Source organism: Pinus tabuliformis, chromosome 1_1 (genome assembly GCF_031772625.1).
Source record: "Pinus tabuliformis cultivar Carrire ecotype Pingquan chromosome 1_1, CPIR1, whole genome shotgun sequence".
In the NCBI taxonomy this organism is placed as follows: Eukaryota; Viridiplantae; Streptophyta; class Pinopsida; order Pinales; family Pinaceae; genus Pinus; species Pinus tabuliformis.
Window position 1 is genome coordinate 259,613,565 of NC_142297.1, and position 14,347 is coordinate 259,627,911.

The window sequence follows — 14,347 nt, forward strand, 5'->3', positions numbered from 1 at the left end:
GTAGACATTAAATAGAAGTGAAACCTTCTGAAACTAAAACAGAGTAACCCTATTGCAGAGGGAATATCATAATTGAAACCCTATCGAATATTAAAAAGGAGTAACAGCGAGGCATCCGAATATCAAACATTTACAAGTACCAATAACGAGGAATCGATTGTCTATTAACAGATATCAAAAACAATATATATTCCTGAAACAGTAATTGTTAAGAAAACTGTGGAAAAAGGGTATTACAATAGCCATGAAGAAACCCGAACCGGGACAACAGTAGTAAGCCGTAGGTGTTAAAAGTTACATCTGTATATAAATTTATACATATCCTTGTAAATCAGTCAAAAGCTCGAAAGAGCTTTCCCCAAAACGGGCAATGACAAACAAGTATGATTCCTTAGCTAATTTCATATATAAAAGAATAACTAAGGCATGGAAGCCATAACCCTAGGGTCTCAAGCTGGACAGACCGCCATAATGAGGCCGCCGAAATTAATCGCTTAAGGGTTTGGAACCCTGTATCGAACCTGAGACATTAGGCAGAATACAAGCCTGTCTCAGTTGTAATCATTCCTCATTATTGCTATAAATCAATACCAACGATTTCAAACGAAACAGGCATACCTTGAAGTGCCATGGCAGCCAAATCCTCCGGCGTCCTGTGGAAGCAAGCTGGGGTCAGCACCGGACCCGTTCCAAACTGTAAAGCCAACCATGAAAACAGTCAGGGTATAAATAGATTATATGAACACCAATAAACTGGAATCTAATTGCAAGAGTAACACTTAAGAAGTGCGTGGATCGAACCTGTGCAAGGCAGAGGAGGGATGAACCAGGAAAGTTGCAGACAGAACTGTCGAAGGAGCTCGGTTGTTGCTAAATGAGCAAATGAACCCAATGTCGAATCCAATGAACATATATATGCCATGACAAACCCTAAAATAAGCTGGGCCGTCCGATGAGGGTGAGCGATCGCCATCGTTGGATTAGGCGGGAGGCCTAGCACAAACCCCGGAGCAGGTCAATTCCCTCAATCACATGGGCAGCACGTGAAGTTGGGCCAACTGGCCACGGAGGGTTGTGAGCTGGCTCATTCATTCTGCCATTTGGCATCAAACATTCATATCAGACAACAAAGCAATCAAAGCCAATGTAATGTCACATAGGTTATCAAACATCGGTTTTGCAGAACCTTAATTAAGTAATGGTTAGTTTATATATAGAGCCGCTATATGAGTTAATCAAACTTTATGATAACTATTATATGCTTATAGCTATTTCATGCTTAAGGGGATTACGTTGTGAGAGTTGTGGCGGATCACGTATAAGGTTAGGAGTACAGTGGTTTAGGGTGTGGGTAATGGGGAATTACCACACCATAAATATAAAAAAAAAAAATTATTACTGTTTTTCTTGAATTACAATGAGATCGTGACACATTATCACTTTGTTTCCTCCTCCGCCTCTCCATAAACTTAGTCGCAGTCAATAAAATGACGCCACAAATTTTTCCTTGGAAGAAAAAATCACACGTTTTCCGCAGTCAAAAAGGAAAGGGGGTTCAGTTTTGAAAGTCAGCATTGACGTGACACAGATAAAAAGTAAAAGGCAAAATAGAATACAGCCCTCCATCACCTTAGCCGAGCCAAAAAAAAATTGGGTTGAGTTTGAAAATCAACGTACACGCGACACGAAAGTTAAATGAAAAGGCAAAATCCGAATACATCGAGATAGCTTGAGGTCCAAGTCGCGGTACACGTACCACGGACCCTTCTCTTTTCGATTTTAGATAATAGTCTAACCAGTTTTCAATTTGTCCCGACAATCATTTTTGATGGATCAAGATTTTGATAAAATCTTATAGAAATTTGTGTAAATCTACATTATAATTATTAAATTTTAAGATTTTGGATGTTTTATAAATTTTTGATAATTTTCTTTTGTAAATCTAGATTATAATTGTTAAATTTTAAGATTTGGGATGTTTTATGAATTTTTGATAATATTAAATTTATTTTTATATTATAGATATTTGGGCAAGATTTTGATAAAATCTAGTAGATTTTTTTGTAAATTAGATTATGATTGTTAAACTTCAAGATTTTGTATGTCCAAGGGGTTTTTGTTGATGTTGAATCCATTTCCATAATAAAAAAAGATCCAAACACTCCTAATTCTATATTTTTTGAAAAAAAAATGTTGAATTCCAATAAAAAAATGACTCCCTTATAAACAACTCAATTGAAATTATCATTTTAAATAGTGAAAAGTTACCAATTGAAGTTATCATTTTAAATAGTGAAAAGCTACCATACCAATTCTCAATTTGCATTTTTCTCTAAAGCTACCATACCAATTCTCCATTTTGGGTTTTTCTATAATTGAAATTATAAGTGATTAATAAATGAAATAGTTGTTTCTTTTTCTTTCTCTAATTAAATTTGTTTAAAATTTGAATATAAATTTAAGTTGTTTAATCTGTAAAGTTTGAGTGTTTTAGATTTTTTTAGAGTATTTATTTAAAATTAGGTTTTAAAGAACAAAAAGTCTCAATCTTGTTCTAAATTATATCGTTGAATTTGAGAAAAAGAATTCATTTTAAATAGCTAAAAGTTATTATATAAAAAGAAGAGTCAATTTTAACTGGCTCTGAGATTTGAACAAGGATTGATGGTTCATTTCTTGTTTTTCAGCCACTTGAGAAATCAATTGAAAATGATATCATTTATTATTATTATTATTATTATTATTATTGATGGTTAGTTTTTATATAATTAACTCTTACAACATCAATTTATGAATTTGAATTAATGATTTTTTTTCAAATGGTTAGTAAATTTTGATAAACATGAATCCATGATAAAGATCAAAACACTTACTATTTTTTAGATTGCATTGAAAATAATCATAAAAAATAGCAACTTGTAACTTTATGTTATTATTAATTCTAAAAGAAAACAACATAATAGTTACATATATACATTTAAAATAACCTATAACAATATTTTTAAATATGACATTTCTTAATATATCATTTTTTAATTAATTAATTAAAAGAACATAAATAATTTGAAAATAAATCTTAACATTTGATTTATGAATATTATTATAAATATCCCATAAAAATTAAATAGCATTTTTTACTAATAATTAAATTAAAATTGAAGCAAATTTTTTCGGAATAAATTACTTCAAAGTTTTAGGATCGATCGTTTAGAACCCTTACTATCAAGAGAAAGATAAATAACAAGATCAATAAATTACATAATTACAGTAGAAACGCACCCAAACAATCATAAAAAACTAGAAATCATTAAAAATTATAAAAATTCAAAATTATTATAATTATTATTATTATTTTTGTCCAATAATAAATAAAAAACTAACTAAATAAAAAATTCCAGAAAAATTACTTTTAATACATTATTAAATATAAATAATAAAAAAATTTATATAATAAAAATTTATATTATAATTATTTTATTTTTGTCGAATAATAAATGAATAAATTAACTAGTTACAGTTTTCTTTAAATTAATGTTAGATAGATTTGCTTGCTTGGATTCGCCAAAAAAAAAAAATGACGTGTCACCAACTGCTGGAACCACGCAGGTAAAGAATTTAGAAGAAAATATTGGTGCTCTTTCTGTTAAGATCACACCTGATGAGATGAAGGAAATAGAAAATATATTATCCAATTATGGATTCTCAGGAAATCGAAATGCTGATGACTTCAAGGATTTCACGTGGATGAACTCAGAAACACCTCCTCTCTCTTCAAGGATGCCCTTTGTTGATTTTTAATCGGCCAACTTATTATCATGATGTTATATATATATATATATATATATATATATAATTTTCCTTGATTGTATTGTCGAGTAAATGTAGTGCAAGCTCATGGCAAAGCAATGTCTTATGTTTTGAGAGGCCAGGTAAAATATACTGTGATGATATAAAATAACTAGCATTTATACCTTATGTTGCAAAGGAAACGCCGTAAGGCATAGAGTGGTAAGGCATAGAGTGGGGAAGAATAGCGACATGTGAATGGGCATTGTTGAAAGCAAGGGTGGACGATAATGTGTATTCTGAAAATGGATATTTTGTTATGGTCAACCTAATGCATTCATTAATTAGATGACAACAAAAAAGTTTCGAGCCCAGGTTGAACCAACACAAATCTTTTCTACAAGACTGAAATTGCCTAAATGATTCCTCAATTAATGGAAATAACCATTTCCCTCCTCTAATACCTAAAATACATTGTAGGAGACCGATTTTTCAAGTAACTTAATATAACTAGCAATTGCCCCAAAAAGTGCAAAGAGGGGTCGATTAAAAACAAGTTTTTTTATGTATAAAGTGTTGAGAATGGAGGATCTCGGATTAGACTTTAGTTGGACTCCGTTGGTTTGGGAGATGTATCATGTGTTACTATTTGTGCATATTATGGGCATAAAGTTGGTTATAATGATGGAGATTATTTTCAACCAGTTGTGGGTTGGCAACAACTTTTGTGAATTCCTTGGGTAAGATTCGATCTTTTGGATAACGGAAATTCCAGTGTCCATTTAGTCTATACTAGAGTACAATGATTGTTGGCAAAGCTAAAGAAATTGCCATCAATGTATAGAGCCAATGTAACTCGTAGTCATCATTTTTATCCATACAGGGCTATGATTATAGGTACCAACCATTTGAGCAGGCAGGGGGTGTATTTGCTAAATAGGGATCATGTTATCCTCGTGGAGTTATTGGTTGCACTTAGAAAATATAAAGTAGGATTGAGCATCGACTATCTGGCTGGATGGAATTTTTGATAAGCGATGGCCAATTTTATCTATTATGTAATCATTTCCCTGATTTAAAGGCTGCTCTGAGTTACTAATAGAGACGGTTCTAAAAGATAAGGCTTCGAGAACCTTACTTTAGTTGGTGGAGGCTTAGTACATTTTCTTCTGAAGCTTTGGCCTCAAACTCGAAAGCTACTTGTAAAGCATTCTCCAAAGCATTTATACTAAGCAGGTCCATTTTTATTTGGATATTTTGGTTGAGAGTCCTCTGAGAAGTGAGTCGAGGAACTTCCAATTCGTCACCATGGACTTGAAGCCATCAAAAATATTGTTTGATGCCTTTGACTAGGTACTTGCCTTACATGAATCCACTGCTTCATGATTTCCTCTGCTTTCCCCTTCAGGTATAACCTATCTTGCATTTCTTGCTTGAAGCATATCAAAGTTTGTGTAGGAGGTGAATTTGAGTTGACTAAGTCTCGTACAAGAGCCCACCGCCATGTTAAGGGTTGGTCACTCCATACTGACTTCTTTTAGCATCAACTTCTATGCATCATTCAGTTGTTATATTTGAAAGAAGGCTTCTCGTACAAGAGCCCACCACCATGTTATGGGTTGGTCACTCCATACGGACTTCTATTAGCATCAACTTCTGTGCATCATCCAATTGTTACAGTTGAAAGAAGACTTCTAGGCTTTGTAATGAAGCATCCATCACTTATATTTTAGGATTAAAAGCTTGATATATAGTTCATATATCAGTGATGTTATTGTCCCATAAAACCATAAGACTGAAAGATTCATATCTGGTTGGAATTTCGATGATAATGACGGCCTCACATTCTACTAGACTCCACATTTTCTGAAAGGTCGGGAACATATTTTTCATTTTAGATGCAATTGTTGGTTGTCAAATATGTCTTATACATTATTTTTATTGGACTTCATGCCTGTAGAGATATTTACTCTTGGCTACTTCCCCAGCCATGATAGAGAAAAGGAGCCCAAACACTTGTGAAGCTTCTTCCTCTGCATAGGTGGTGTGTCAAAATGGGTTCTCTTTTTGGCAGACATTTGAGTAACGGTCTTCCGCCAATATAAGATTCTGGTATGCAAGTATAATTTCAACATAGAATTGCCTACATGAACTTAGACCTGAACATTGCCTGAGAATAGAGACTTCAAAGCTAGTTCTTCAAGCGCATGTAATATAGATTCATTTAGAAAAAGGATGCGTGAAGACAATTGTAATGTTGAAGACAGACTTTGATCACCATATTGAGGAACTAACATTGTGCCCGAACCCTACTGGCTTGAGAGTTTTGACAGGGTTTGTGTTCGACTAATATAGTCAACGAAGGTGAGTATTGAATAGGTTCTGATTGGACCACAAAACCATGATGAGTCTCAATGATTCCTCAGCAAGGCATCAACCAAAACAAAGCAGGAATTACACAAGCCTTTCGGGATGCTCTCTAAAGAAGCATGAAACTTCTCATTGTGTTCAGCAACATTTCTATTGAAGGTCAAGTTGGCTCATGTAAAGCAAGGGAAGTTTTGCATCTTCCACAACTTCATATTGTCAAAGACAGTCGTATTCTCTTGTCCAATGTAAGAAGAGAGAACACTTACAATGCAATATATTCATAAAAACATACTAAGAAATGATAGTTATCAAGATAGAATCTGAATTCAAATGTGGATACCGTACAATACAGAAAACAATTGGCCCACAAAACTACAGTTCGGAAAATTTTAGGAGTATACATATTATTAAAGCAAAAACATGCACTTCTTCAAATTTATTGAAAAAAATAGGCATGTGGATAGTCCAGACTAATTTTATCAAAAATTTTAATGATTAGATAACATAAACCCCTACAAAAATGCTCAAAGGTCCGTTGAGCCTTCTGATGCAATCCCTTCAAGAAATGTATTTCCTTATGATACACTATAAACTGTACGAAACCCAACAAAAACTAGAGTAGCAGGTCTTCTCTAAAGAACATTAGATTTATTATTGAGATTATTACAAGTTTGATTTAAAAAAGTTGATAGCCATCACACTATTTTCTTGTGTTTGGTGGGCGTATGTATTTGTTTGCGTGTGTTGTGATTCTACTTTTGATAATGCAAATGATGTAACCTATTCTAGGTGTTCTGGAAGTAAGAAGGATATGCATAGACATTAGGTACACCCTTTCAATTTGAAAAATAAAAAATAAATAAGCACATATCAAACAGAGAATATATGGCTAAATACCTAGTGGAAGCTACTTATTTAGTATGTTGGCTCGGTTGGCATGCTTCATTTGAATGTAACTTTGTTTATGAAGGTCTAAGCAGGCCTTTAAGGTGCAGGCAACAGTGTCCCAACTACAAATGCAGTCTCCTCGAGACTTCACACATGAACAAAATAGACAAACCTCTCTAGGCATCAGCAACAGCATAGTCTTCTGAAATCTCCCATGGCTAGCTCCTAAAACGTCGTTAAACCATGCACTGAATCATTGTAAACGCTCACTATATCTTAAAAAATTATTATTACTTGTAAAATTTGTCATTGAAAACAGAATTTTTGTGCGACAGGATAAACAAATTAGTGCAGCACGGACAATCAAGTAAGGATCCGTAGGTTGTTAAAAGGCGAGCCCATTCGAAAATGCACCTCCCCTTTGAACTTTCTCATTACATAATTTTAGGTCGAGGGGACCCATGTGAAGGCTTCATAGCAGCACGGATTAAGAACATATGGATGCTGGTTATATGGATCTTTCAATTTTTGTAACATGTCAAAGGCTGTACTTGAATGGAGTGGTGTTCATTTTTTATGAAATGAAATAAAGTGCGAGGTTGAACTGCAGGGAAAATGGACACCATTTTTTCCAATAGAATTAATTTAGATTTATTTTAAATATAAATCTAACATGAGTTTAGAGGGATTTAATTTATTTAACAAATATTATTTTGATGTTTTGTGTGGTTATTTTTTTTATTTTTGTTTTTGTAAAGTTTTATTTTTTATTTTATTTTGGTGGATATGAGCAAAATTTCAACTTTGATGATGGAGGGACACCCTTACACATCATACTCGATCGGTTTAATGAGACAAGTAAGAAACTTGCAAACTAATGACACTAAGTAAGTTAAAAGACAGGAGAATGGAAAAAAGGGATGCATGGAAGGTGTTGAGTATGAAATGATATAGCCACTCTATTTTAATTTATTTAGGCTTATTATTCTTAATGAGGTTGGACAAGTCCCTATATGGTTACACTTCACTAGAAGGAGGATATAACCACAAAAATGAAATAATGCAACAAGTATAACTTCCAAGCATCATGATTCATTTCCAACTTCAACCCACAATCTTTACATCCCAATATACTAAATGAAAAATATTCTTATGAATAAATGACTAATGTACCTCATGCGTGTTGAGTCTCCATCATTGGATGAGTACACTTATTTCAAAAAATGACCTGAGCATATGAGAAAGATGCATCACAAGAGTTGTGTATGTGGATAATGTCAATTATTATTTCTATAATGTGAATCATGGAGGGATGATGATTATTATCTCATGATGCCCATGGCTTCTTTCAGCCTGCCCTTCACCAGGTACCACCGTGGGGACTCCCAAACGAATGGCAGAACGAAGATGCAATACACGGCCGAGGGAATTGAACCCGCGACGTACAGATATCTCCAATTGCTGGAAAAGTAGGACAGAGCCGGCAGCACTGCTATGCCGAGAGAAAAGAAGTAGAAAGTCGACATGCCAACCGGTGCTCTCTTGGACGGTCCGACGGCTTCCGTCGCCAAGACGAACGACGACAACCCCAGGCCACCATTGCTAATTCCCGTCAATAGACGGACAATTAAATAAACCCAGAAATTCGGCGACATTGCCGTCAAGAAACCAAAAAATGGCATTGCAGATGCAGACCAACTTCAGGACACCCTCACGCCCCAACGAAGAATCCGATAGATGCCCAGATATCCCTGCACGTGTATCAAAAAATAAATCAGAAACTGAAAGAAAATCTTAATGGCGATCAGCCGTCAGATATAAAAGCGCACAGGGGATGAAAATATCAATTACCGAGCAAACACCCGACAAAGAACGCAGACTGCAGAAACCCAACTTTGTATTTCTGGCCGCAGACGAGATCCCATCCGCAGACCGTCGAAACCCCGGGGCCTCCGTCCTAGTCCCATGAGGCCGGGTACATGGAGCATATAAATCCCGTCGGGCTGCAGGATTCGAACCTTGGCTTCACGGAAAGGAAATCCTCTGGAGTTTTCCCTCCATTGCAATGCCAATGGGGTTCATAGTCGGCGAAAATCATGACCATCGTAGGAAAGGCCTCTAGTGTCCATGTGAGGCTCGACAGCAAGAAATGCTTAATCTGCCACCGCCCAAACAACAACTCAGAAGACACAGAGGCCATTGGGTTGGGAGACAAAAGGACAGTGTGAGGATCAACGACCAAACTTCCTTCAATCGTCTAACACCACAAATCTACGGTCAACAATAAGACACGGCATCGGCTGGGGCAATTCATTTCAAAGGGAAACGCCTTACGGTGTAATGAATTGAGTTTTGTATCCCAAACTCGGTCAACAATAAGACACGGCATCGACTGGGGCAATTCATTTCAAAGGGAAACGCCTTACGGCGTAATGAATTGAATTTTGTATCCCAAACTGTTTTCGAAATTATATCCATATGGATTAACTGTTAATAGTTTTTGTGAAGATCTATGATAAACACTTCACTGTTTTTGTGGAGATCTATGATAAAGATCTATGATAAACACTTCACTGTTTTTGTGGAGATCTATGATAAGCACTTGCACTAGTGGATCACTTTGAAGAATACCTGCAACCAGGGCAAAGCCATGTCCAAATGACTTGGTCAGCTAGCCAAATAATGCTAGAACATAAATTATAAACTAATGAATATATTCTCTATTCTCAGGAATCCTCTGCTTTTTATATTCGGATCATATAGATAATGAGATCAACATATATGAGTCAGAATAAGTGATTAATAAACCAACACAAATCCATAATACAACGAAAGTCACCTTCCTGATCTTAAAATGACCTTGCATTTTGCCACCAACCAGCATTTTCTATTAATTAATTTAACAAGAGTTCTCTCTTGTTTATTTAAACTGCATGACTCCATTCCATTAGGTCTGCACAAAATTTAATTTGAATATTATTAAATGCAGGCCTGCTAATGGTGATGGAGTAGTTGATGGCCACCATTTCCAAATCTTATATTAAGTCGTAGAGATGGAAATCGTGCTATAAATATATATATAAATATATATATATATATATATATATATATATATATATATATATATATTTAGTCACATTAGCAATTATAATTCAATGGTGCTGGCTTGGGCATTGATTTTGAGAATATCATCATTCAAATTCAAAATTCAAGTAAGCAACCTGCGTACTCTTTCCGAATCAAAAAGGGAAGTTATTGGTTTTTTCTCATTTCAAGGATAATCTGTGTTATGAACTCACAAAGAGTTTATTATAGATAATAGAATTTTTCGTCCAATTTCTGTGTTGCAGGGTTTTTTTCTTTTCTTTTCTTAGTGTTGTTCCCTGCAATTGGAAGTTATATTGAGTGGTAGAGTCATTGTAACTGCTATGTGATATGTATTAATCATGGATAGGGATCATTATGAATAATATGTACATGTGCATGGGAAATGATAAGCTCTTGCTGCTTGCTCTATTAATGATGAAGGGAAAGCGTGAACTTTCACAGGAAGTCCTCAATTTTTGGAATATTTGATGGCGTCTAAGTGGATCACTTCGAAGAATACCTGCAACCAGGGCAAGGCCATGTCCAAATGACTTGGTCAGCTAGCCAAATAATGCTAGAACATAAATTATAAACTAATGAATATATTCTCTATTCTCAGGAATCCTCTGCGTTTTATATTCGGATCATATAAATAATGAGATCAACATATATGAGTGAGAATAAGTGATTAATAAACCAACACAAATCCACAATACAACGAAAGTCACCTTCCTGATCTTAAAATGACCTTGCATTCTACCACCAACCAACATTTTCTATTAATTAATTTAACAAGAGTTCTCTCTTGTTTATTTAAACTGCATGACTCCATTCCATTAGGCCTGCACAAAATTTAATTTGAATATTATTAAATGCAGGCCTGCTAATGGTGATGGAGTAGTTGATGGCCACCATTTCCAAATCTTATATTAAGTCATAGAGATGGAAATCGTGCTATATATATATATATATATATATATATATATATATATATATATATATATATTTAGTCACATTAGCAATTATAATTCAATGGTGTTGGCTTGGGCATTGATTTTGAGAATATCATCATTCAAATTCAAAATTCAAGTAAGCAACCTCCCTACTCTTTCCGAATCAAAAAGGGAAGTTATTGGTTTTTTCTCATTTCAAGGATAATCTGTGTTATGAACTCACAAAGAGTTTATTATAGATAATAGAAGTTTTCGTCCAATTTCTGCGTTGCAGGGTTTTTTTCTTTTCTTTTCTTAGTGCTGTTCCCTGCAATTGGAAGTTATATTGAGTGGTAGAGTCATTGTAACTGCTATGTGCTATGTATTAATCATGGATAGGGATCATTATGAATAATATGTACATGTGCATGGGAAATGATAAGCTCTTGCTGCTTGCTCTATTAATGATGAAGGGAAAGCGTGAACTTTCACAGGAAGTCCTCAATTTTTGGAATATTTGATGGCGTCTAAGCTGGCGGTAGAGGATAACTTTGACTTTCTCCATCCATGACACTAAAATTCTATCTTCGCACAGATTTTCCTAAAGCTAGAATCTCATCAGAAAGCCTTTTCAACCTTAAATTTCTGATAAAACGTTAATGCTTTTAAACTGTTTAGGTGTGCGTATTATATGACTTGGAATTCTGAAACTGAGTCTAACTTGAGAGATTTTGAACCAGAACTCCTTGATGTGTCAGTCTTAATTATTCAAAATCATTGAAATTGGTACATCCAGGAATTTTACGAAGTAAAGATGGAATTGTACCACTAAGTAAGATAAAAGAAGATGGATTTCTGCGACGAATTAATAGATCAAAACATCATAATGAGAGTCCATGACTCATGGGTATCTTAACGTAGATAAAACTGAGTGAATGAGGAAACTTGCAGGCATAAAGTAGAAACCTGAGCTTAGAGAAGCCAAAAAGCACAGTAGATTTTGGAATGGAAATAAGCTTTCCTATTTTGGGTATTCTAAGATATCTGTTTTTGTATTTGAAAAATTAGGTGACGTGGCAAATTTATCTCGACACCAGACATGTGACTGAATTCTGATACTGTTGGTCTGTGATGAACAATTGAAAGGCTACAGTCCTTAATGTGAATAACCTATGCAAAATTATCTTTAACTGCTTCAATATAAATGAGTTCCATGGCCTTACAAGAAGGAAAAGTGTCTGATACCAACTTGACAACTTCTGATAAAAATAGCATACATGATACAGTACAGAAAATCATACAAAATATTAAGAGTTCAAAAAGAGAATTTGTTGGTGGAAGTACTCTGGTAGAGGATCTCGATGCTGAAGATGCACTCAAATATCATAGAAGGAAAAGCAACCGAAAAAATCCCAAGTACTTTCAGAAAAGAAAACTTGTTGCTGGAAAGAGAAAATCTACATCTTCAAGATCATTCAAAATATACCAGGGATTTACGGATGAAAACCATCCTGCAGCTCTGAATTCCTTCCATGAGTTTACACTGCCTGTAGATGAAGATGATTTTTCATTGATTAGTTCTCCCGCTAATACTTGCAAAGAAGAAAGCTTCGAACTTGTTTTAGATGACAATGGGGCTTATACTATAGACCCTTACATTGGGCCTTATGATCATAAAACTTTAAGGGAGGAAAATCTGCAAAACAACATCGATATACAAAGAAATGTTGAAGAGTTTGGGGGTTGTCAAACAATTTCAAGAAATGGATGCAGACTTCCTTGGTCCTGGTCTGGAAGGCGAAATGGTAGAGGTAAAAAATTGAAGGGCATCAGAGGGAAGAGGTTTTCATGTGGTGTGCTGGTTGCCAATAGGAGAAAATCACTCTCTGATTCTGCTAGTACTCTGCACTATCAAGAACCTATTCAATTTGAATATGTTACAGATTTTTCTTCCTCGGATTGCTCCTATTCAAAGGATGAAACCCCATTGGTCAGATCCCCCCCCCACACGAATGTTTTAACCTTGGACTCGCCTCTGGACGATTATGGTGATTCTCCCCATGTAAACAACAGACGTTTCAGTGAGCTAGATCTCCATCCTCTCATCAAAACTCATCACAGGACCAGAAAGTCAGGGATTAGTGAATATGAGACAGAGGAGGAATCCTTACAGATGAGGACTAACGAAAACATGTTAGTGAATAGAAGCTTGAGTCAAAAGTACAGTCCCAAGTCTTTCGAGGAACTGGTTGGGCAGAGCATTATTGCTCAAGCTCTTTCCAGTGCAATTAACAAAGATAAGATTGCACCCTTTTATCTTTTTCATGGGCCCAGAGGTACAGGGAAGACATCTGCTGCAAGAATATTTGGTTTTTCTTTGAATTTCATGGCTGATTGCAATGCAAAGCCCTGTGGAAATTGCAACGGGGGAAAGAATAAGAATAAAGAATAAGAAAGCTTTCGCCAACAGAGAATGAGAATGCCGAGGAGCCATGAAATGAGTGACCACAAAGTAGAGCGATCAAGTGAAGAACTGGTGTGAACTGGTGTGAATATTCGGCTGACTGTGTACCATGGGTTTTCTGTCACCTTCTTCACCGCCGAATGGATGGACGACTCTCCTCACCACACCCTGCCATCTTCGTCAAGGGACATGATCCGCTTCATAGAGCTCCCTGATGTTCAGATCGAAGGGGATCGAGGCGCCCCAGATTGCTGTCCTCTCTCATCCATCCACAGACGCTTGGCCTCTCTTCGCTGACGCTTGGTTTCTAAAAAGGCTGATGATCTAATGGTTGGATTTTATTCCATCGTCTAACAATCGATCTAAGGGCTGATAACGAGACACCGCGGCACGGAGGGGAGTTCCTCTCAGAGGGAACACCTTACGGCGTAATTACGGTATTCCAACCACTATTTTCTGCCATTTTGGCTCCGAAAAATGACATTTCCTAAATTTAAGATCAATTTTCTTTCCTGATTAAAAAATTGAATGATATAAATCAAGTACATTGTTGTAATAATTATTTGCAATTGGTATAAATTTAAATAGTCTAAAAGGTTTGGAGACTAATTGAATCCTATGAACTTGGAGTTTGACTATTAAAGATAACACATGAATGAACTGCCAATGAACTGTGTTCAGAAGCTTCCTTTTAACCTCTGAAAAGTAAAGAAACTTTACACTGCCAGGAAACAACACGGGTCCCAAGAGATTTCGAAATTTCCAAAAAGAATAAAATGATAACTCTATAATATGACATTTGGCTGTCAGCGACCTGAAG

General features: G+C 35.4%; 1 long non-coding RNA gene across 1 annotated transcript; it reads right to left on the bottom strand.

The window, feature by feature from the left end:
• Window positions 1-432: 432 nt before the first annotated feature.
• On the bottom strand, window positions 433-907 carry LOC149212524 (uncharacterized). Its single transcript, XR_016250245.1, has 3 exons — window positions 802-907; window positions 619-694; window positions 433-521 (listed from the first exon to the last, which is right to left on the bottom strand). It is a non-coding gene; the product is annotated as an uncharacterized LOC149212524 (long non-coding RNA).
• Between the last annotated feature and the right edge of the window lie 13,440 nt (window positions 908-14,347).